Raw genomic sequence first — 24,133 nt, forward strand, 5'->3', positions numbered from 1 at the left:
TCTGATCAGAGGGATGACATAGCCTAAACTAATGAGATAGAAAGGAGACTTTTGGGGATGTTTTCTTTGCTTTTATAAACAACACAGGATAATGACTGTCTTCTAGGCTTTGCACATATTTGTGTTTGGACATGATGCTGGGAACTGGTGTATCCAAGTAGCAACCATACAACACAAGTCACGAGAACTACATAGAAGTTGATCAGACTCCTGCACCATTAACTTCCTTTATATTAATTGTATCAATTTATGCTATAACAGTTTACCTCTTGACTTCTGATTATTTCAGATTATTTGTGTCTTTAATGTATCATCAGAATGTCTTTTACTTGCCAGTAGAAGCATCTGACAGAGCTACTAAATGTTGGAACAGTAATTTAAAACTATAACCTGTGATTCAAAATAGTGGGTTCTTGACATTGCAAAATGTGAGTTTATTTTAACATTTAACATTTACATGTATGTTGAAATGGAATATTGATTAAAATAAGTTTTTTCCTGATTTTCAGTTCATATAGTACAATTAATGAATTTTGGTGCTTAAAAAGAGCATACATATGAACAATCCCAGCCAACTCTATTTAACTTAAAAAAAAAAAAAAAATGCCCAAATCTAGTTACTTGAAAATTCACCTCCTTTGGGGCACCTGGGTGGCTCAGTCAGTGAAGCGTCTGCCTTCGGCTCAGGTCGTGATCCCAGGGTCCTGGGATTGAGCCCCGCAACGGGCTCCCTGCTCAGCGGAGAGTCTGCTTCTCCTTCTCCCTCTGCTCCTCCCCGCCCCCACCTTTTGTACTTTCTCTCCCAAATAAATAAAATCTTTTAAAAACATTATCCTTCATTTCATAATATGACATAACCATTGCTAATAGTCCTTCTTTGATTTAAATTCAATTAGCCAACACATAGTACATCAGTGGTTTCAGATTCAGTGTTCAACAATTCATCTGGTGCGTACAACACCCAGTGTTCATCACATCTGGTGCCCTCCTTAATGCCCATCACCTGTTACCCCATCCCCCCACCCCCTCCCTTCTGCAACCCTCAGTTTGTTTCCCATAGATATGAGTTTCTCATGGTTTGTCTCCCTCTCTGATTTCTTCCCATCCAGTTTTCCCACCCTTCCCTTATGGTCTTCTTCACTGTTTGTTATGTTCCACATATAAATGAAACCATATGATAATTGTCTTTGTCTGATTGACTTATTTCACTTAGCATAATACCCTCCAGTTCCATCCACGTGGATGTAAATGGTAAGTATTCATCATTTCTGATGGCATTGCTAATATTCTTATCTATTACCTTCCCCCTTTTTTTAAAAAAGATGTTATTTATTTGAGAGAGAGAAAGAAAGAGCACAGCCAGGGGAAAGGGCAGAGGGAGAGTAAGAAACAGACTCCCTGCTGAGCAGGGAGCCCCACGTGGGGCTCAATCCCAGGACCTCGGGATCATGACCTGAGCTGAAGGCAGACACTTAACTGACTGAGCCACCCAGGTGCCCTACCTTCCCATTTTTATGCACATCATATATACTACTTACGTTAAACAACATTAGAAGTGACATAGTAAAACATATTAGGTTGAATCATAAGAACTGTTGATATAGTCAGCATTTTTGACTTCTAAGAATGACAATTTCATATGGTCTAGAGTAATAAAGAGTAAAAATAAAGATTAAAATGTTTTCTCTGTTATAAAATTATTCATTTTTGACTATAATGTTGTATTTAAAATGCGGGGTAGAAATAATTAAATTAGCCTTTGATAATACATATTCTTTTATAAACAAAGTTTCTGAGATCATTCCATATGTAAATATTCAATAATACTATTTGAGGAAGGAATTAATTAGTGAGTATGCTTCTATAAATCTCCAACTAAAGTTATTGGAAAAACATATTTATTGTTAAGGTGCTTTGAATACAAAAAATGGATGGTGAGACCATCCAAAAATAAGCAAGTTTTTTAATATCAAAACTATTTTAAAAAATAGCATTTTTACTGGAAAGTAGTGAATATGGCTTCAAAATATTGCTATTTTATAGGTAATGATATTTAGATGTAACGAACATGTTGAAATGTCAAATGTATGATAGATGAGCTAATGTCTATATCATCAAAATTTGTAGCTTAACCCAAAATTTAATGATCTTCAAACTTAACAAAGGTAGCTATTTCATTAAGTACCTAATGTTTTTCTAATTTTATGAGATATTGTAGAATTTTGAGATAAGTTTTATTCTATCATGAGCCAAAACATATAGCAAATTATTACCTTAAATAAACTTAATATAGTAATTCATTTCAAGATACAGAGCTGGAAGACCCAATTCACTGAATTAATTCTGTTTCATTTGACAAGAGTAATGATGCTTCAACCAGGAATATACTTTATTGGAATTTTATTGAGTCTGCTTCTCTTTCTTAAACTTCTGTTTATTTAACTTATTGAAGTGAAAATTTTACATCTTAGTTGGTGGTTTCTGCAAAGTGTTTATTTTCACTTTCTTGAAAAAATTATACTTTTAAAATCATTCAAATAACATCAATAAAAATAACATATATATCTGTCAAACATGAAGTTTTGTGTTTTTATCAAAAGCATTTTAATGTATATATTTAGGCTATAAAGAAAAATACATTAGAGTACATACTAGAAAACTTAGTAAACAAGGAAAACATCTATTTGCTAAACATGCAAATAATTTTGAAATATATTTTTAGAAGTTTTAGAGACCTAATGAGTTCTAATTTGTTATTTAACAGATGAAAATATTAGGCATTACAGAGTTTCAGTGACCTGGTTGAGTTCTAGTTCTTTGTTACTAATGTTCCCTGTCCTTTCTGGGCTTCCTATTTCTAAAATTTTATTGACTTAGGTTTCTCTGTGTCTTCAGCTTTCTGATGGGCATAGTTTTTTTTTTTTTTTTTAAAGATTTTATTTGAGAGAGAGATATATATATAGAGAGAGCATGCACAAGCAGGGGGAGGGGCAGAGGGAGAGGGAGAAGCAGGCTCCCTGCCAAGCAGGACCCCAGGACCTTGAGATCATGACCTGAGCCTAAGGCAGACGCTTCACCGATGGAGCCACCCAGGTGCCCCTGAAAATGGAAGTCTTATTCAGATTATATTTTTGTTTTCAACAAAAGGGTTAATTTGACTATGATTATCTTGTCCTTTTTTATTTTTAATAGATAGAAAGTATGAACACTACAATAAGTCATAAATTGCAAATGTTATTTCTTTAAATTCTGGAATTTCCTGTTACTGAGATGTTTGAATCAAGTCTCATTCTTTGTAGGAATTTTTAAAAATCTCTATACACAAATATTTCTTTACCTCTGAAGTTTCATAATTAAATTACAACTCATTATTCATTATTTTGTATTGATTTCTCCTGTACAACGGTGCTTTACAATCTGCAGGATTTATTATTTGGTTATTACTTAATTATATGGATTTTTCTTTCTAATATAACCTTTTGATACATTCTCAATACCATATATTAAGATTTTTACCTCATTAAGAACATCATTTATATCTATGTTAGGTCACCTTTGTCGTCCATATCATCTTGCCTAATTATTTTAATGTCCTTTTACTTTTATTTCACTGTATCTTAAGCTATTCTTCTGGCTACGATTTAACTTTCAGCCCTCCATTTGACTTCTTGTTATTCCAGAAGGGTTTTTCAGTTGTGCAATGGTAATTTTTGTCCTGTACCTATTATTTGAATTCTCATAATTTTAACATTTTATCTGTGACATTATGGTAGATTAAATCATTGGCTGCAATTCTCTATCCCTTTCTGTCTCCAAGCCCTCCCCCCCCCGCTTTTTTTTAATATAACTTCACTCTATATCTCACACACATAGAGTGTCCTCTGAAACTCTTGATATTTTTTGGCTATGTGATTTGGCTTTCCATGTGGGATGTTAGTAGATATGATGCCAAGAAAGGGCACATTTGGATTTGCTCTCGTGTGTTTCTGCCATTGCCATGAAACCAGCATGCCTGACCAGACTGCTAGCTCAAGGAGTAAGAGAGACACTGGAAGCCAATCTGAACTCAACTGTAGCCTAGAACTGTGCATCCACTGCCAATTTATATCACCAAAACTACCACAGGCGACCTGGAGACATGTGAGAAATACATGAACTATTTTCTTGCTGCTAAGTGTGTGTGTGTGTGTGTGTGTGCACGTGTGATTGGTAGTACACACTGATTGATGCACACTGATTATACCTACATACTCAGTGAATTCATGGTCCTCATTTTCAGCTAAGCATGGAGCAGCCATGTGCACATCTTCTGTTTCTTGTGATAATTTAATTCCACAATTGATTCTCATTGTGTACTTATGTTTTTGTCTTTTTTCTTATTTTCCTTTTGCTATGTAGAGTTTATCTTTCAATGCTGTTGTATTTCTTTCTTTTTCCTTTCTCTTCCTCCATTTTGCCCAACAGGGGAATTATGTTGAATATTACTTCATTTTGGGTGACTAATTTTGGGTGATTTTCCCACTGCTGTGAGAGCAGTATATCTCTTCTATAAAACTATAGCTTAAAGGTTGAAGAGTATATGTTGTATTTATTTGTAGATAGTCTAAGAGCATAGTTAAGATAGAAAAAATCAGCTAAAACAAAGATCAATTTGGGGTGGTGGACTTGGGATGTATTCTTCAAGCTCTGCTTTTATTAAATAGACTGTATAGGGTTTTTTCAACCTAATAAGAAGTGTTGTTTATTATTATAGGGAAGTGCATCATACTTTGGATTCTGGGAACCTGTCAGCTTCAGCTTTGTTTCTTGAATTTTAAATATCTTTTGGACATCAGCAGTTATTCTCACTCAAACTCAAAAGAACAGCATGAAATTAATATGTGTAGTTTTGGGTCCCTGACTTTTTGTTTGCCTTTTGAGGAGAGCGGCCTGGGGCAAGGGGGATTTCAATGTCCTTTTTCCTCCTAAATTTTGACATCCTTTTAAGATTCTCTCCTATTTTCTCTTTTGTTCTTTCACTGGTTTATGTTGCTTAGGTTTTCTTTATTGCTAGGGGTAGTTCAATTTTGTTGTCAGTTTTCCTTGCAATTTTGATTGGTCCAATTAGCTTGAAGGGAGAAGAAATCTACTCTTTGGGTTTTTATTATTTTCATATTAAACTGCTTTCTTATCTCTTAGCTTCTTTACAAATATAAATATACTCATATTAATTTGCAGAATTTTGCCACTTACAGATGTATTCTTTTGGAGGGAGAAAAGCAGGGTGGTGGGGATAGGATTATGACATGGTCCAAGGAGCAGCTTTCTTTCTCAGCTAGTTTTAGAAAATTATTATGTAAGATTGTGCTCTTTGTTTTTTTCTCTTGTTGAAGATTGCTAGGCTTTTATTTATTTGTTTGCATTTAGCTACTTACTGTAAAAAATATGTTATTATTGGACTTCACTATCTTACCTTGAAATTACGCATATTACTTTGGGCTTTCAATTACTTTTGCAATCTAAACTGGCATTTCAATCATATATTTAATCTCAAGTTGTTTTCCTTAAAACAGATTTATATGTTCGTTTACCAACATTTCTAATTATGGCTCTAGTATTAATTTGGAATATGAGTTTTTCAGCTGCTGCATTATTTGATACAGTCATTAGTGTACATCTCAATTTTCATTAGTCTTTTGTTCCACATGATGTTTCTTCTTGTATTTCTTTTTACTTACTATGTTAATGGATATTCTTATCTTTGCAAGGATGAAATCATTTTTCATAAATAGCAAGTACTTTCTACATGCTTCAATTTCTTTCCTGTGGTAGCAGGTCAATATACAACTACATGTATTTGCAATTCATTTTCTATCACTCTTATGTGTCCTTTAAAACTCAAACTATATTTTATTTTCTCTCTTTATAATTGTTTCTTTAATTTTTAATAGTATGCATTCAGTGCTAAATTCTAGTTAAAACAGGTGGTTTTAGAAAGTGTATTAGAAAGCTTCAGAAGTGTAGTTAATTGAATAACTGAATGAACTCTACAAATTGGGAACTCCCAGTCTTTGCAGCTGTTGAAAATGCTCACAAGTGCACATTAGATGAAAAATGCTGCCTCCACATAAATACAAAAGAACACCTAGTCCCTAATGGACCTTTGATTCTCTATATCAAAAATATAAGTAAATTTGAACATAATCTTCTTAATAAATTTATTAATAAGTGCATACTGCTGTTTTCCAAAGAATAGATAAAAATGAATGATATATTGGGAATCACAATTATACCAAAACATAATTCTTTAATCAAAAACACATTAGGCTTTTCTTACTTATTAAAATATTCAAACTGATTTTACACCAGATGTGAAGTCTGTATGCCAAAATTACATATTCAAAAAATAAAACTTCTTAAAGTAATTATTAAAAAAAGTCAAATAGGTATAAATGATATAATAACATTAACAGTGACTATTCAATATGCTGCATTGCAGAGACTTAATTTAAAGGATTAAGGGGAAAAAAAGAGCGATGTGTTTTTAATATTCGTATTTAAAAACAGTATTTTTATATTTGTATTAATTGAAAACCATACCCCAACTGATCAATAAAAGTGAACTATGACTGGAGCTGTGTAAAAAAAAAACATTTTTTTTCCTTTAAATTCAATTAGCTAACATATAGTATGTCATTAGTTTCAGATGTAGAGTTCAGTGATTCATCAGTTGCATATGACACCCAGTGCTCATCACATCACATGCCCTCCTTAATGCCCATCACCCAGTTACCCCATCCCTCTACTTATCTCCCTTCCAGCAACCCTCAGTTTGTTTCCTATAGTTAAGAGTCTCTCATGGGAAAAAAAAAACAAACAAAACCATTTTTGTAATGTTTCAAGAGTGCTGTGGACAGAATAAAGGTTCAAAAATCTTTAGAAGATAACATGACAAATAGCTCCAGATATTTAATGGGACCATATTAATATTTTTTTCTTTCTCCAAAAAATGTATAGGCTAATATAACAGTGAGGAAAATATATATGTATATTTTAATTAAAAGAGTGCATGGAATTGAGCTGATGAGTTGTTTTGTTCCAAACTACCTTTTTTTTCTTAAGATTTCATTTATTTATTTGAGAGAGAGTGTGTGCACAAGTGAGGGGGAGGGGCAGAGGGAGAGAGAATCGTAAGCTGGCTCCCCACTGAGCACAGAGCCCAACTTGGGGCTCAATCTCACAACCCTGAGATCATGACCAGAGCCCAAACCAAGAATCAGACGCTTAACCAACTGAGCCACCGAGGTGCCCCCAAACTACCTTCTTGTACTTCACTTTGGTTACTATGGTTAGGACTAGGGACACATTTCTGCTTAGTCAACTGATACCCTGTTAGGTAAGTTATTAGACATAACACCCCTACTTTTATATAATAATACAAGATTTTTTTTTTTAAGAAGAATATTTCATGGTCTTCCAGAAAGACCACCCTGGTCCCTTTGTAGTCAGGGCTATTATTTGCAAAAACACTGTTCTGGGAGGAGAGACAATAAAAGTAAGAGTACCTGACGTGTAAACTGTATAAGATGTATGAATATAAATCATGGGCTCAGTGGTGGTAAGAGATGAATTTGTCCTATGATATTATCTTCATCTCATTCCTCCCATTTCCCTCTGTTTCATTCATCCTCACTGACTCATGTATGTCCTGGGTAAATTTAGAAGCAGAGACTGCATTTTGAGCAATTATTAGCTATTAGGAGAAGATCAGGTTAGTTAGCAGGTATGTGGAAAGAGAAAAGAGAGGGCATTCACATTTTTATTGTTACCCTTGAAGGGAAGAGTGGTTTCTATCATCAATGGTCTTCTGAGAGAAGTGTACAGAGGTCAGAAATTAATGAATATACACACACTAGAACATACAGATGCAGTAATACCTTGTTTTCTAATACTTTCTTTGATCTTTTTTCCCCTACGTGTTAGCATTTAGTGAAATGAAAAATATTCCATTAACTACCTCCACCACCATACACACACACAGTGAAAAAGAATTGGTTTACATTTTAGAAGTATTTAAATTATTCCTCAGTTACTGAAAATACCCTTTAGTAGTTTCAATAGATTAAGTTGTTTCTGTCTTATCAATCCATTTGTTTCTGCAATATAACAAGTCTTGCAAAACTCAAAATATTAACGCAATCACTCCTATTTTCAGTTTATAAAGATCCTATCATACTGTTTCGACATAACTCCATTTTTCCCTTTTTTTCTTTACTCTCTTTTTTATGCAGAGTCCAAGATCCCCTTAGACAGTATCAAATGATTCTCATATTTAGAGGATTGTCTTTATTTTTATTTCATCTGATGTTATGCAAGAAAAAAATAGGATAGGGAAAGATGAGTTAAACAAAATTAAAGTAGCTATTTCAAGTGAAACTCATTTTCCAACACACGTTTATTGAGAAGACTCTTTATGCCAGATGACATGTTAAGATTGCCTTATCAAAATAAAACAGATGTACTTCTCTTTGACAGCTCAAAATTTAGAGGGAAATCTGTTGCAGATAAATATGAAATAATAACATTATTGCTATGGTGAATCCATTTAATGATGAAAGAGTGAAGAGAGTTCAGGACTTCAGATAAAACTTCCAAATTATCACCAAAAAAAAAAAGATTTGATGAACATTAATTTAATAGTTTAACATATTAAGTAGATAAGTAGTTTAGATGATTAACAGAGGTTTTATAGCAAGTCTTCCAAGACTAAAATTCTGGTTTGTCAATTCACAAACTGTAAGATATTACATACATTTAAGCATATTTCTGGTTGTGAATTAAAACTGATCATGGAACCGTATATTTGATACTTTTATACAAACCAACATCTTAACACAATTTGAAACTGAAAACTGATACCACAGCTTTATACTTCTTCATTAAATGCCTACTAAGAGTTCAACAAACATCATCTATTGTTATTATTTCTTGACATATTTTCAAGTTGCAATTCTGCAATTTGTTTTTAATATCAAATTCTCCCTCCGTCCCAGACACCCCACAATGGCAAATACATAGTCTCTGTATATTGGCAACACAAGGATCCAGCACAGTATCTGGAATTCAATAAGTATATAAATATTTGCTGAATGGTATTTGACAAGAAAAAGATAACATTGTACCTTACAAAACTATTGCACTTGTTACATCCTGGGATTTCTCTGGTTAGAATTGGAGATGGGGAATATACACTGTTTCAGGTATGAGAGCAAAACCAAAAATGCCCTTTTACCTATTCTTGAATAAATAATCTGTGAAAAATTATCAGGGTATAAAAATAATATAACTAAAAGATTTGTCATTTAAAGGAAAGATCTGGGCCCCCCCAGGTGGCTTAGTCAGTTAAGTGTCTGACTTTGACTCAGGTCATGACCTCAGGGTCCTGGGATCCAGTCCTGCATCAGGCTTCACACTCAGTGGGGAGTCTGCTTATCCCTTTGCCCTTCCCTGCTGCTGCTCCTGAGTGCACTCTCTCTCTCTCTTTCAATCTCAAATAAATAAATAAAAATCTTAAAAAAAATAAGGGGAAGATTTGCATCATCATTCTGAAATATGATGAAATTGGTCTCTCTCTCCTTTCTGGATCAGAATAAATTTTGATTTTTATTTATTTACTTTTTTTAAAGAACTTATTTATTTATTTGAAAGAGAGAGTGAGAGAGAGAGCACAAGCAGGGGGAGTGGCAGGCAGAAGGAGAGGGAGAAGCAGGTTCCCTGCTGAGCATGACCCTGGGATCATGACCCAAGCTGAAGGCAGATGCTTAACTGAGTGAGCCACCCAGGTGCCCCTAAATTTTGATTTTTAAAAAAATTTTTACGGAATGAAACAAAGAGACAGCAAAAGAATGAGATTACTCATTTTTACTCTTCTTTATTCCATTTGATATTAGTCTTCTGTTTCAAATGGGAACCTCTTATCTCTAAACAGTATGTAATTTTTGATTTGACATATTAACTCAGTGATAGGAGCAAAGAAGAGGTCTTGTCTGCCATTTGCTATAAGGTGACCTCAGGCATTATTAGGAGCTGGGGGTTGGAGGCTAGGTCAGGGGTTGATTTCTCACATTTTACTGTTTTGTTCAGGTTGGGAATTAAAAGTGCATGGTGATATCCAACCAAACACCACACACACACACACACACACACCCTTATTTACATTTTTTGGACTTTTTTTTTTTTTTAAAGATTTTATTTATTTATTTGAGAGAGAGAGAATGAGATAGAGAGAGAGAGCATGGGAGGGGGGAGGGTCAGAGGGAGAAGCAGACTCCCTGCCGAGCAGGGAGCCCGATGTGGGACTCGATCCTGGGACTCCAGGATCATGACCTGAGCCGAAGGCAGTCGCTTAACCAACTGAACCACCCAGGCGCCCCATTTTTTGGATTTTTATATGTAAATTTTTCCTCAATTTACTATCAGAAAGGAAGTTAGTAAACTGTTCAACAAGAAACTTGGAACAGTTTGGTTTTTTTTTTTTGACACGATGTAATAGTTATACAAAAACGAACTCTTAATTCCAGACCTTTAGATACTGACCATTTCTACTCCTCACAAGAGAGAGGTAAACTTTCTTTTAGCTGGAGCTCAGAGATCTCAGCTCACTTGGCCTAGAAACAATAGCAACAACCAGGTAGCCCTATTTGCTTCTCAGGAGAAAGAAAAGAACATGGAGGTATTGAGAATACCAAATCCCATACAGATTCATTTCCCAAGGATGTTCCATAACAGACTGGGCCATTTATTTATTTATTTTTTAATTTTATTTACTTATTTGAGAGAGAGAGAGTGCACAAGCAGGAGAAGCAGTAGAGGGAGAGGGAGAAGCAGACTCCCTGCTGAGCAAGGAGCCCGATGCGGGACTCGATCCCAGGACCCTGGGGATCATGACCTGAGCTGAAGGCAGACGCTTAACCCACGGAGCCACCCAGGTGCCCCCAGACTGGACCGTTTAAAATAGAAAAACAAAGAATTAAATTACCTGACTTCTGCTACAAAGAGCAAATATTCTTTCAGTCTCTTATTCAAAAAAATATTTACTTAGCTGTTACTATCATCAGACATTACGCTAGTTTGGGGATAAGCAATAAACAACAAGACAGGCACTATCGTGATATCATGGAGCTAATAATATATTTTAATGCTGAAGGACAAATCAGTAATTACCCTATGGTACACTAACTGCTAAAGTAGAGGGAATACAGTGTGCTAAGGTAACACATAGAGAGCACAGCCTGTAAAAGGATGGGATGCAGATATTCCAGACAGGACTAACCCATACATAATGGAGCAGACTTGAGAGAAAGAGTGATAGAGAACTGAAGAACAGTTAGTATGATTCCATTTTGTAGAGTAGGGAGTGATTAGAGGTCACTGGAAAGATAAAAAGGGTAGAGAAAAACCTTACAAACTATCAGGATCTACAGCTTTTACCCTAAGCACGGTGGGGAATCATTTCAAAGGTTTTATGGAGCAGAGTGACATGGTTACATTTACATTTACAAAGATGAATCTAATCTTAGTGTGAAGTGTGGATGAAAGGGAAGGAAAACTGGAGACAGTGGGATTAATTAGAAAGCTGTTGGGTTAATCCAGGAAATTTAAGTGAGTAGCCTACATTTTCAGAGAAAATATATGTGAGATAAATAAGTGAGTAAGTGGGGCTTTGTAATTTATTGATATGGGTTGTGATGGAAAGAGCTGGAGTGAATGATAGTGATAAAAAGTTATACTCAATCATAGAAGCACCATTGAAAAGGGAAATTGCACTCATTTTTATAATCACGGTTCATGGCATTTGTAAAACAAACAACTGCACAGGACACAAAGTTGCTAGATTTGTGGTTTTAAACCTCAGCACTGATGATGTGGCCACTGGATTTGAAGGATAAGGATGATTACTGAAGCCACCATGATAACGGATGGCACCTAAAAAGTGTAAGGTGACAACAGACCTTGAAAGGAACTCTGAAGATCAATGTTTAATATGCATGTTTAGGAAGCTAAGCATATAAAATGATGTTGAAAAAAAAAAAAAGAAACTAAAAGAAGTAGATAACCAGAATTACAGAATCAGTTATGGCCTTGAAAAAGAAAGTGTTGGGGCACCTGGGTGGCTCAGTCGGTTAAGTGTCTGCCTTCTGCTTAGGTCATAATCTCAGGGTCCTGGGATCAAGCCCCACATCGGGCTCCCTGCTCAGTGGGGAATCTGCTTCTCCTTCTGCCTCTCTCCCTGCTCATGCTCCCTCTCTCTCAAATAAATAAATAAAATCTTAAAAAAAAAAAAAAGAAAAAGTGTTGAAGAAGAAATGATAAAGAGCATTAGATGCTAGATGGATCAGGCAGGAATAGGACTGACAAACTTTACTGGGTTTAAGAATCAGGAGGGCACTGATGGCCTTAGAACAATTTGAGTTAAGTACTACAGATCAGACTTTCGTAGTTGAAGAGGTGAGAGGTGAAGACTGAGGGCTAGCAAATATCCATCAATTCTGCCATGATGATTGTGAAGAAGAGGAGCTAGTCAAGGCAGTAGTTGTGAACAGTAGGGTGTCTAAAGGGAACTTCCTATAAGGTGAAAGAGGATTGAGTGTGTTTAAATGATCACAGGGGGCATTTCCCAGAGAAGGAAAGGTGAATGCTAAACAGGAGGGAGAGCAACGTTCCAGAGAAGTTTCTTGTCGAGTGGGTGAGACACAGAGCACACATGGAACAAGGTGCTTTGCACTGGTTCAAGAACCTCTACTTGACTAAAACCAAAACAAAGGAGAAAGTAATAAACAGAAGTGCAGATACAATTGCAGATTGAAGACACAGTTGAGGAAGTTCCCACCCAGTGGTTCTGTTATTCTGTAAAACATGAAATTTGTTTGGATCCAGATTTTAATCTGTTCTTTCTGAAATATAAATTAAACAATAGATATTGGTCACTCTAGGTTATAGTTCTTCTTGTTTTTCCACTTAGCTTTTATCTCTACAGACTTGAGAGAGCAGCAAAATGAAAAACCAGTAGGCCAACACCCAGGCTCCCTGAGGCACTCACTACTATACTATATGCAAAAGCTTCAAAGTCCTGGGCTTTCTTTCCCCTATTTGTAAAATGTGTGCTAGAGAGGATATTCTATATATGGCTTTATTTAGCACAACATATTTCCTGGCCTAATTTCATTTTTAAACTTAGAAGTCTACTTAATCATAATTGTCAACTACAGCGTATACGACGTACCGGCCACAGCAACGATACCCACAACGTACAGTCCTGATTAGCCGCTTATTTGCAGGTAAGGATTCCAATTTACAGGAGCTAATATATACTGTCTGCTGGGTTGTCAAAGCATACTTAATGTTAAACAAAATTTAGAAAAAGGCAAAGCTTTTCTTCAGGTTTAATGATATAAGATGCTATTTAAAAAAACAAAAAACAAAAAACACCACACACACAAGAACACCACAGAAATAACAGCAAATACAGCAAGGATCATGTCACTTCTCTTATCATATTAATTGGGAGACAATGGAAAAATCAAAGTGCAGAGAAGAGCGAGAGCCCCCTCAGTGAAACCAAAGTATATGAGACACAATTCATAGAAAATGGTTTCTTTTGTTGCATATTAAGTAATGCATTCAGATACCAAGACATATGTTCCTCCAACTGAGAGGGAAAAAAAGAATCTCAAAAGTTTAAGATCAGAATTTACATATTATAGTAAAAGATTAATTTATTTCAACTCACTGTTTAAAAAAGAGTATTTTTTTCATTCATTTAATGTTCATTTAATATCTTAAAAAGTGAGAGACTGCACAGTGTACAATCAGAAAAAAAATAGCAAGCAGGATGTAAGAGGATACCTGTTCTTCTTATTCCTTTCAAGTCAAAGGGTGAGAAAACTAGGACATTATTGTTTCTAATATGTTTTCTAGTAATGTTCTAGTAGGAAATACCCTAGCTTGTCATAAAGTTAATGTTCCAAGATTAGTAAGCATTCCTTAACAATTAGATGATAAATTCTCTTGATAGTGGGATTCTCACCTGATATTTTTATTCAGATAATACTGAGGATCATCTCCTCTAGATATATTTGTTTCAGAGAATATGTTTTGAAGACAAAAACTATGAAACAAGTAAACGAGCAGAGAGAAGAAAGTCTAAACTTTAGTAGCTTTATTAATCAGTATCGGTTTTACATAATTTGGGCTGGTCTAATACACTTCAGTATTATTAGACAAGTACGTTTCCTCCAGTGCTTTAATTATGGTCATATATGTATGCTTTTAGTTAATTTAAAAGTAAGTATCACAAGGTAAATATAAATCTGAATAGATTAGGAAGAAAGAACAGGTTGACTTGAAAGAAGATGAGGAAAAATACCAAGAAGCTCACCATCCCTGTCCTGGCTCCTGCCTGTTCACAGGGTATCTATGAGAACATCCTGAGCAGAAGTCAGCCCTGCCCCTCCTAAACTAACCCCTCCCCCAACCGCCCTAAATGCTTTCTTTGGAGTTGCTTCATTTCAATTGGTTTGGGGAAAAGGAAAGACATTCTCCCAACTTACTAAAAATGGAGAGACGAGATAGACTTCGTCCTTCTGCTCTCCATATGTCGATAACTTAGGATCCCAATGATTTCTTCTTACTCTTCTGCTTATATAGACTAAGGGTCTGATTTGGGGGGCTGCACAGCCATTTCACACACTTCCTCAGAAATCTGCAAAGAAGCTAATTCTTTTCCTCAGTTGTAGAAGCAACACAGAAATAAACGGATGACAAGAGTATTCGATATAGTGTGTTTTATTTTTTTAAAAAGACTTTATTCGAGAGAGAGAGAGAGTGAGTGAGAGGGAGAGATCACAAGTAGGCAGAGGGGTAGGCAGGGAGAGAGGGAGAAAACGGCTCCCCGCTGAGCAGGGAGCCCGATATGGGACTCAATCCCACGACCCTGGGATCATGACCTGATCTGAAGGCAGACGCAGCCACCCGAGCGCCCCTATTTCCTTTTCTTAACACTAACAAGAATTTCCAATAAAATACTGTAAAGTAGTGGTAAGAGGGGACATTCTGCCTTATACCTGACCTTAGTGGGAAAACTTCCAGTTCTTTAACGTTAACGATAATGTTAGCTGTGGGGGTTTTGTAGGTAGTCTTTTCCAAGTTGAGAAAGTTCCTCTCTATTTCTAGTTTACTGTGAGTTTTTATCATGAATGGATGTTGGATTTTGCCAATTACTTTTTTTCATCTATTGATATGCTCATGTAACTTTTCTTTTTTAGCCTATTGATGTGATGAATTGCATTAATTGATTTTCAAGTGTCAGATCAGTCTTGCATACCTGGAATAAATACCACTAGGTCAATGTGTATAATTCTATCTATGCTCTTTTGGAATCAATGTCTTAATATTAGAGTTTTTGCATCTATGTTCTTGAGAGATATTGGTGTAGTTTTCCCTTCTTGTAATGTTTTTACTTTGTTTTGGTTTTAAGGTAATGCTGGCCTCATAGGGTGGATTAGGAGTATTTCCCCTGCATCTAGTCTCTGAAAAAGATTGTAGAGAATTGGTATATTTACTTCCTTAAATGTTGGTAGAATTTACCAGTGAACCCATCTGGGCCTCTGTGGAGTTTTCTGCATTGAAAACTTTTTGTGTTTTTTTTTTTTTTTAATTTAAATTTTGGGAATATCCTATTTAGAATAGTTGCAGTAAACACTGCTATATATATGTGTGTGTGTCAACTTGGTTAGACTGTGGGTTCAGTCTAACACCAGCATAGATGTCATTAAAATATTTTTTCAGAAGTGATTAATATTTAAATTAGTAGACTTTGAACAAAACAAAACAAAACAAAACAAAATATATATATATCCTCCTTCCCTTTTAGAACCTCTATCTACATTTTATCACAGGATAAAATTATTATATCTTATTTTTCAGCACTTGGTTTTATTTGTGCATTTTAATTCAACTTTTTACTCTTCAGTTTTTCAAGTAGGTGCCTAATTTACACATTTAACACATTCATAATACCCTGCAATATGCCAGACACAGGTAGAGCAATGCATAATATATACAAACTCTTGCCCCCATGGAGCTTATTCTCACAGTGGGAGACAGATATCAAACAAAATAAATGAAATTTGATGAAAGCATTAAAAAAAAAACCCAACTAAAGTGGGACAAAAGACAGGAAATACGGTTTGTGTGCAATTTTTTTTAAGATATTTACTGAGATATAGTCACTGAAAAGTTTCTGTACAGCAAAGGAAACAACAAAATGAAAAGGCAACTGCAGAATGAAAAAAAAAATTTGCAAACCCTCTTTCTAAGAGGTTAATATCCAAAATACGCAAAGAATTCCAACACCTCAATTGCCAAAAAACAAACGGATTAATATGGGCAGAGGAACTGCTAGAATATGTTTGTGACTCATGGATGTAATTAACCATCTCAGAAGAAACCGGGGATAGAGATGGCGTTATTCAGGACAGATCTGTGGAAGAGCATCTTAGCTGAGGGCCTGGATCCCCATGAAGTGCACAGGAAACCAACAAGGATTTAAGAAGTTTACTCGAGAAGAAATTCTGCTAGCTTGGAATGAAAAGGATGATGACAGGACAAAATTAAGGAAGGTTGTTCGACTTTTGAAATTCTACAGGCAGGAAATGGGCTAATAAAGTAATCAGCTACAACTGTGTTATTTTTCAAGAAAAGGGAATAGTGACTTCAGGGGTGGTTTGGAGGTCAGTGGGACCACTGAGGATTCTCCAGTGGGGGGAGGTACAAAAGAGTGTGTGTGTGTGTGTGTGTGTGTGTGTGCGTGGACGCACGCGCACGTGCACATATGGAATTGGCTCATGTAATTATGGGGCTACCGAATCTGAAAACCTGCTACTAGACCAGGCCAACAGATTGCAGTTCCAGGGAATTGTTGATATTGTAAGCCAAGTTGGAAAGCAATCTGGACACAGATTCCTTCTCCTGCAGGATATTACAGCCTTTTTTCTTAAGACCTTCAATTAATTGGATAAGACCCACCCACATTAAAGGGTATCTGTTTTGCTCAAAGTCTACTAATTTAAATGTTAAACATATCTAAAAACTATTTTAATGACATCTAGGCTGGGGTTAGACCGAACGACTGGGTACCATAGTCTAACCAAGTTGACACACAAATTAACCATTACATATGGCTCCCTTATTTACCTGCTTCTATGAAACCCCTTCTTCCTTTTCCTTGAGACGTTCTTTCTTAATGAGCATCCTCCGTATTGCAATAGCCTGAGTAAAACCATCTCCTTCATTGTCTGGGGCATCTTGTCTTTTACACCTCATTTCATGTTTCTTGAATTAGTATTTTTATCAATGGAATTAAAAAAAATAATAAACAAGGGGAAATGGCTACTTTGATTCCCCAAGAGACTCCCTTTTAAAAATGATCTTTTTCCTGGGGTGCCCGGGTGGCTCAGTCGGTTAAGTGTCTGCCTTCGGCTCAGGTCAAGAGGCTCAGGTCAAGATCCAGGCCCAGCCCCGAGTTGGGCTCCCTGCCCTCCCTCTTCCTGCCATTCCCCCTCTTTGTGCTCTCTCTCACTCTCTCTCTCTCTCTCTCTCAAATAAATAAATAAAAATCTTTTAAAAAAAGATCTTTTTCCTTAGACATTCCAAAAAATTAAAAGGAAAATATATTTTAGTCTCTTAAAAGACATTTTTCTACTTATTATCCATTTTTTCTACCCAACTACTTGATTGAGTGCCTATTAATTATTTAACTATTAATTGAATCTTTATAGATTAATTTTCCAAAATTATACATTTTTATGTTGCAATTTTCCCCTTTCTTCTCTTGCAATTATTACCTTTGGTTAAAAAGTCATATACTGATATACCGATGATATTCTCAATATTCTATGCATTATTAATTTATTAACTTTATTAATTGTTTTAATCTTTTTATTCTGATAAGGATCTTATTTCATTAAATGTATGTTTTCTATATTTCATTTAAGGGGAATTGCTGATGTTCTATCAGTTTTGCAAAAAATTTCCCAGCCTCTCACTCTGTTCTTAGGCAGATGTGTTTGGGTATTTGTTTCTCTGCTGGGGAGGATGTTATTGAGGTTGGATAATTGGCAAGTATGTTTTCTGGATTCTTTAAACCCTTTATTTGTATTCAAAACCTACATTTTCTAGTTACTCCACTTTTAGTATTAGTTATTATTTTATATTTTCTGAATATTTTATAGGTTTCCAGTCTTTCCCCTTAGAGACTTGGGTATATTTTCAGAAACTGCTGCCACTGTCTGATTTATCTAGTGCTCCCAGGGAAATTGTGACAGTACCCATCTTACTTTTAACAAAAGCAATGAAAAAGAGATGAAATGCCTCCTGACCATTCTCCAAACTGGTCTATCTAAAAGCCACTCAAATGAACACATTTCCCAGAAAAATCAAGTTTTTATAAGAGATATCTGGCACTGACATATTATTCAATAAAACTAAGTGCTTCCCAAGGCAACCTATCTAGAGCATTCTTCAAAAGGAGTACATTACCAACTGCTGAGACAGCCCTGATTCTCAAGATAAACAAATTCAAAAAATCAAGAATAGCATTGAGAACATGTCTATTGGCACTTTGTTTTAATGGCAGGAGTAAATGTAAAACATTTTAGCAATTGCAAGTATGCATTTATGTGTTTAGGTGCGTATCACATTATGAATTAGTTCCAGGTTTTTGTGAGCAGTTAGGAATATGAACCACCATCGTTCCTGTATTTATTTTTCAACCTTTTTTTTTCCTGCTGAAAATGTTGTTTAACATAATCATCCACTGTGGTGTCTAATACTAAAAATATAACTTAAGGGGCGCCTGGGTGGCTCAGTGAGTTGGGGCATCACTCCCCCTGGCTTGTTCTCTCTCTCTCTCTCTGACAAATAAATAAATAAGATCTTTTTTTAAAAAAAGAAAAGGAAATAAAAGCTATACAGAATGGGAAAGAGGAAAGAAAATTTGCTTGGTTCCAATAACTGAAAAAAAATCACTGGAATTAATAAGCAATCATAGCAATGTCACAGGATACAAGACTATTATCTAAAGACAATCACTTTTGTATGTGAACAAATGGAATTTGAAACTAAAAACACAATACCACTTAAATTAAAGCACTCCAAAATGAAATATTTAGGTATAAGGGTAACAAAATATGTACAAGGTCTGTATGAGGAAAACTATAAAATTCTGACGAATGAATCAAAGATCTAAATAAATGGACAGAGACTTTATATTTAGGCTTAGGAAGACTCAATATTGTCAAGATGCCAGTTCTTCCCAACTTATCTACAGATTTAATGCAATCCCAACTGAGACTCCAACAAATTTTGTTACAGATATTATCCAACTGGTTCTAAAGTTTATATGGAGAGGCAAAAGATCCAGAATAGCTGACACAATACTGAAGGAGAACATACTGTAGTACTGATACTATCTGACTTTAAGAGTAAGTATAAAACTACTGGGGTGCCAGGATGGTTCAGTCGTTAAGTGTCTGAATCTTGATTTCAGCTCTGGTCATGATCTCAGGGTTGTGAGATCAAACCCCCTCATCAGGCCCCATGCTCAGCAGGGAGTCTGCTTAAGATTCTTTCCCTCTGCCCCTTCTCCTGTTCAAGCTCTCTCTCTCTCTCTCTCTCTCAAAATAAATGAATAAATCATTAAAAAAAGACTAAGTATAAAACTACAGTAATCAAGACGATGTGGTACTGGCAAAAGGATAGATACATAGGTCAACAGAATAAACGAGACAGCAGAGAAATAGACCCATACAAATATGGTGAACTGATCTTTAATAAAGGAGCAAAGGCAATACAATGGAGCAAAAAGAGTCTCTTCAGTAAATGGTGCTGGAACATTTGGACATCCACATGCAAAACAAAGACCTTAGACCTTTCACAAGTATAAACTTAAAAGGCGTCAGAGACCTAAATGAAAAACAGAAACTATAAAATTCCTAAAAGATAACATAATGAAAAACTTATATAATCTTGGATATGTTAATGGCTTTTTAGATACAACAAAGGTGTGGTCCAAAAAAAATAACTGAGAAGCTAGACTCCATTAAAATAAAAAATCTCTTCTTTGGGCAAGACAATGTGAAAACAATAAGAAGACAAGTCACAGGCTGGGGAAAATATACTTGCAAAAAATATATCTGATAAAGGAGAGTTACCCAAAATACACAAAGTACTCTTAAAAACTCAGCAATAAGATGCAACTTGTTTAAAAAATGGGCCAAAGATCTTAACAGACCTCTCACTAAAGAAGATATACACAAGATGGCAAATAAGCATATGAAAAGGTACTCCTAATCATATGTCATCATGAAACGCAAATTAAAACATCAGTGAGATACCACTACACACTTACTAAAATGGCCAAATCTGTAACACTGAGAACACCAAATTCTGGTGAAGATGTGGAGCAACATGAACTCTCATATTGCTGGTGGGAATTCAAAATAATGCAGCCTTTTTGGAAGACAGTATGGCAGTTAAAAGTGAACATACTTCTATATAATCCAGCAGTTGCACACCTTAGTATTTACCTTAAAAAGTCAAAAACTTACATCTACATAAAAACCTACATACAGATGTTTATAGCAGCTTTATTGATAATTGCCAAAACTTGGAAGCAACCAAGATGGCCTCCAGAAGGTGAACAGATAAATAAACTGTGGTACATCTGGACAATGGAATATTATTTAGCTGTAAAAAAGAAATAAGCTATCAAGCCATGGGAAGATATAGGGAAAACTTAAATACATATTACTAAGTGAAAGAAGCCAATCTTTGTTACCTCCTGTATGATTCCAGATACGCAAGATATGCATTCTGGAAAAGGCGAAACTATGGAGACAGTAAAAAGACAGTGGTTGCCAGTGGTTGGTGAGATGGAGGGAGGAATGAATGGGAAGAGCACATACTGGCAATATATAAAAATATTATTTGCCATTATTTGGAAATACATTTATGTTTCATGAAAAAATAAAGGTGATTAAATAGTTTAAATACGGAGTTCTCAAAGAGGAAAGGGGCCCATTTCAACCTTCAAGAACATGAAATAAAAAATTTTCAAACTATCTAAGACTGTTTTATCTTTTTGCAAGATTCTTATCATATAAGATTAGTATTCAGATAGCCTGCAAAGATTCACCTTTTTGGATAATTTCCATATATATAACCTGAGGAAAACTGATCAGAGGAGGCAAATATCAATTTAAATCCAGCTATTACATAGCTCTCAAATAGATGGTGTACATTACATAAAAGATGCTAACTGATGTTTGAAATTGATTAATTCTATTTTCTGTCACTAGCATTTATAATGAAAGTCAGTGGGATGCCTGGCTGGCTCAGTGGGTAGAGCATGTGACTCTTAATTTCAGGATCATGAGTTCAAATCCCATGTTGGGCATAGAGATTACTTAAAAAAATCTTTAAAAAATAAAATACAGGGGCGCCTGGGTGGCTCAGTTGGTTAAGCGACTGTCTTAGGCTCAGGTCATGATCCTGGAGTCCCTGGATCGAGTCCCTCATCGGGCTTCCTGCTCGGCAGGGAGTCTGCTTCTCCCTCTGACCCTCCCCTCTCTCATGTGCTCTCTCTCAGTCTCTCTCTCTCAAATAAATAAATAAAATCTTTAAAAAAATAAAAAAAATAAAAAATAAAAAATAAAATACAATGGAACTCAGAAAGTTTTAATATCCAGGCATACTTCTTTTTTGGTAAGCATGTATTAGATGTGTGCACAAAAGGAAAAGTCCACCTTTCTGATCTTCACCACACAATAAACCATCAATACAACTTTCAGAGTAATGCTTAAGCGGCAATAGGATAGGGGCTGTAATGGTGTGAACAGTTAAAACCCTCTACAGGTGTTGGTGACCAGTAGAAGCATCAATTCTGTGTTAATTCTCAGGTTTAATGACAAAAGAGCCACACTGAGCAACAGAAGACACAATTTGTAAGAAGGGGAAATAAGAAATCAAGTGCAAGTTAATTCAATCTAAACTTTGAACAAAACAAAGGACCTTAGAGATCAGGAGTATAAAGCTGATTATGTCAAATAATGAAGCATGAAGTTGAATAGATGAGTGCTTTGTCCTTATCCTTTGATGTCTGTCTTAGAACAGACAGTTGTCATGCTAGAAAAGGTGATAATTGCATCTAATAATTATCGGAGACTAGCTTCCGCACTATTTATGAAAGAAAAGACCAGGTTTTGAAGAATCAGGGAGTCTTCAGTTCAAAATGAATGTCACATCCTCACTTAGCTGGATGAATTCCAAAAAATCTCTCTCACAAATATTCTACAAACCATAAAATAAAAGAATTCTGGAAAGGAAGGAAAACATGCAGTAATCAAGTCTAAGCAGGTTGTTTTTCATGGAATAATAACAAGGATACTAGATATGGCTTAAGTTTGCTTTTGTCACAGATCCATGAATTGCTAGCCATTTAAATAAACATGTGTCAAAGAATGGTAATGAGAGATTATAGTAAGAATTGATGGTTTTTGCTTTATGTATACATTCTGGATGATACAAAAACCCTATACAGTCCCTATCTCAAAATCTTATCCCATGGAAATATGTATCCAAATAACTTTAATTATGGTAGTTTTAATTAAATCACTATTCATTAAGGATCAAAATTTACAACACTTCTCAGGTAAATACAACAATGTGCTAAAAGACTTTGGAAGTTTAAAAACTGGTATTATATTATGGCACAATACAATGGAGAAGCATTGGATTCTGAATTGGAAGATACTGGGTTGGAACATACTGTTCTAATCTTGGGTTGTGTGACTACAGTGAAATGATTTCTGTCCTGCTTTGAGAGATTATACATTCCCTATTTCAATATTCCCTAGCACTTTCATTTGTCTCAATATTAAGAAGAATAAACCTTACAATAGTAAATATTCATACGTCTAATCCTATTTGTGATTAGCATCCAGGTCCCAGAATTTCTAGTCAACTAGTTTTGCAGGCTCATCTTGGTTATATCATTAGCCTCAAAATAGCAAGACTTCTCATTCCATACTATTTTATTTTTGCATCCTATTGTTTTGGTTATCTGCTGGTGTATAACAAACCACCACAGGAATTGTGGTGTGCAACAAGGAATCTTTTATTATCTCTCATGATTTTGTGTACTGACTGGGCCTAGCTAAGCAAATCTGTTACTTGCTTGGGGTCTCTTAACTGGTTGCAGTCAGATGGCTTCTGGGGCTGGAATCATCTGGAGGCTGGCGTAGGATGCTCCAATGTTTGTGCCTCAATCTCTCTTGTTCTCTTTCCATGTAGTCAAAGGGCCCCTCTCCCTCTCTCCATATGACCTTTAAGCATGGTCTCTGTGTATGGGCTCTCTAGGAACGTAACCAGATTTCTTACAGGGCCATTTGGGTATTCCCAAAGTGAGAATTTCAGTAAGCAGTTGACAATTCTCATAAAGGCTAGTTTGGAATGGAATCATCATCTCCTCTGACATACTTTATGATCACAGGGTCAGCCTAAGATTTAGTATGGGAGGGACTACACAAGGGTATGAATAATAGAAGATGTGATTCATGGTAGGATCATATTTGAAGACTAAATACCACATCTACCTTAGAGTTAAAATGAGAACTTAACTGTATTCCTTATGCAACTAATAGCTGGGGTGGTAGGTATTTGTATATTGCATAAAAGACGTGGAACTGACTCTGAAAGGAAAGGCTTAATATCTGGTTTCTGATCTGTTCTCTAGTTTCAGAAACACTGGAGGTTATCATTTTTTTAATTATCCTTGAAACACTCAAAGAATTTATAAAAGCATACCAGATTCAATATTCATGAGAATTCAGCACAGATAACTATATACTGGAATAAACAGCTATACCTCAATACCAAAGCTATTTATTTAGTAATGAGTGGTATTGATAAGAGTCCAGTGCGCAAGAGAATGGAAGTTAGTCATGCATAACTGAGGGTTTCATAGATAGAAAGTTATAGAAGCTGAGAGTACCCTGAAGCTTATGACTTTCCTGAAATGATGTAGTGTCTGCTCATA

Source organism: Mirounga angustirostris, unplaced genomic scaffold, assembly GCF_029215605.1.
Source record: "Mirounga angustirostris isolate CCGP_5_RB_7025 unplaced genomic scaffold, mMirAng1.0.hap1 SCAF_15, whole genome shotgun sequence".
In the NCBI taxonomy this organism is placed as follows: Eukaryota; Metazoa; Chordata; class Mammalia; order Carnivora; family Phocidae; genus Mirounga; species Mirounga angustirostris.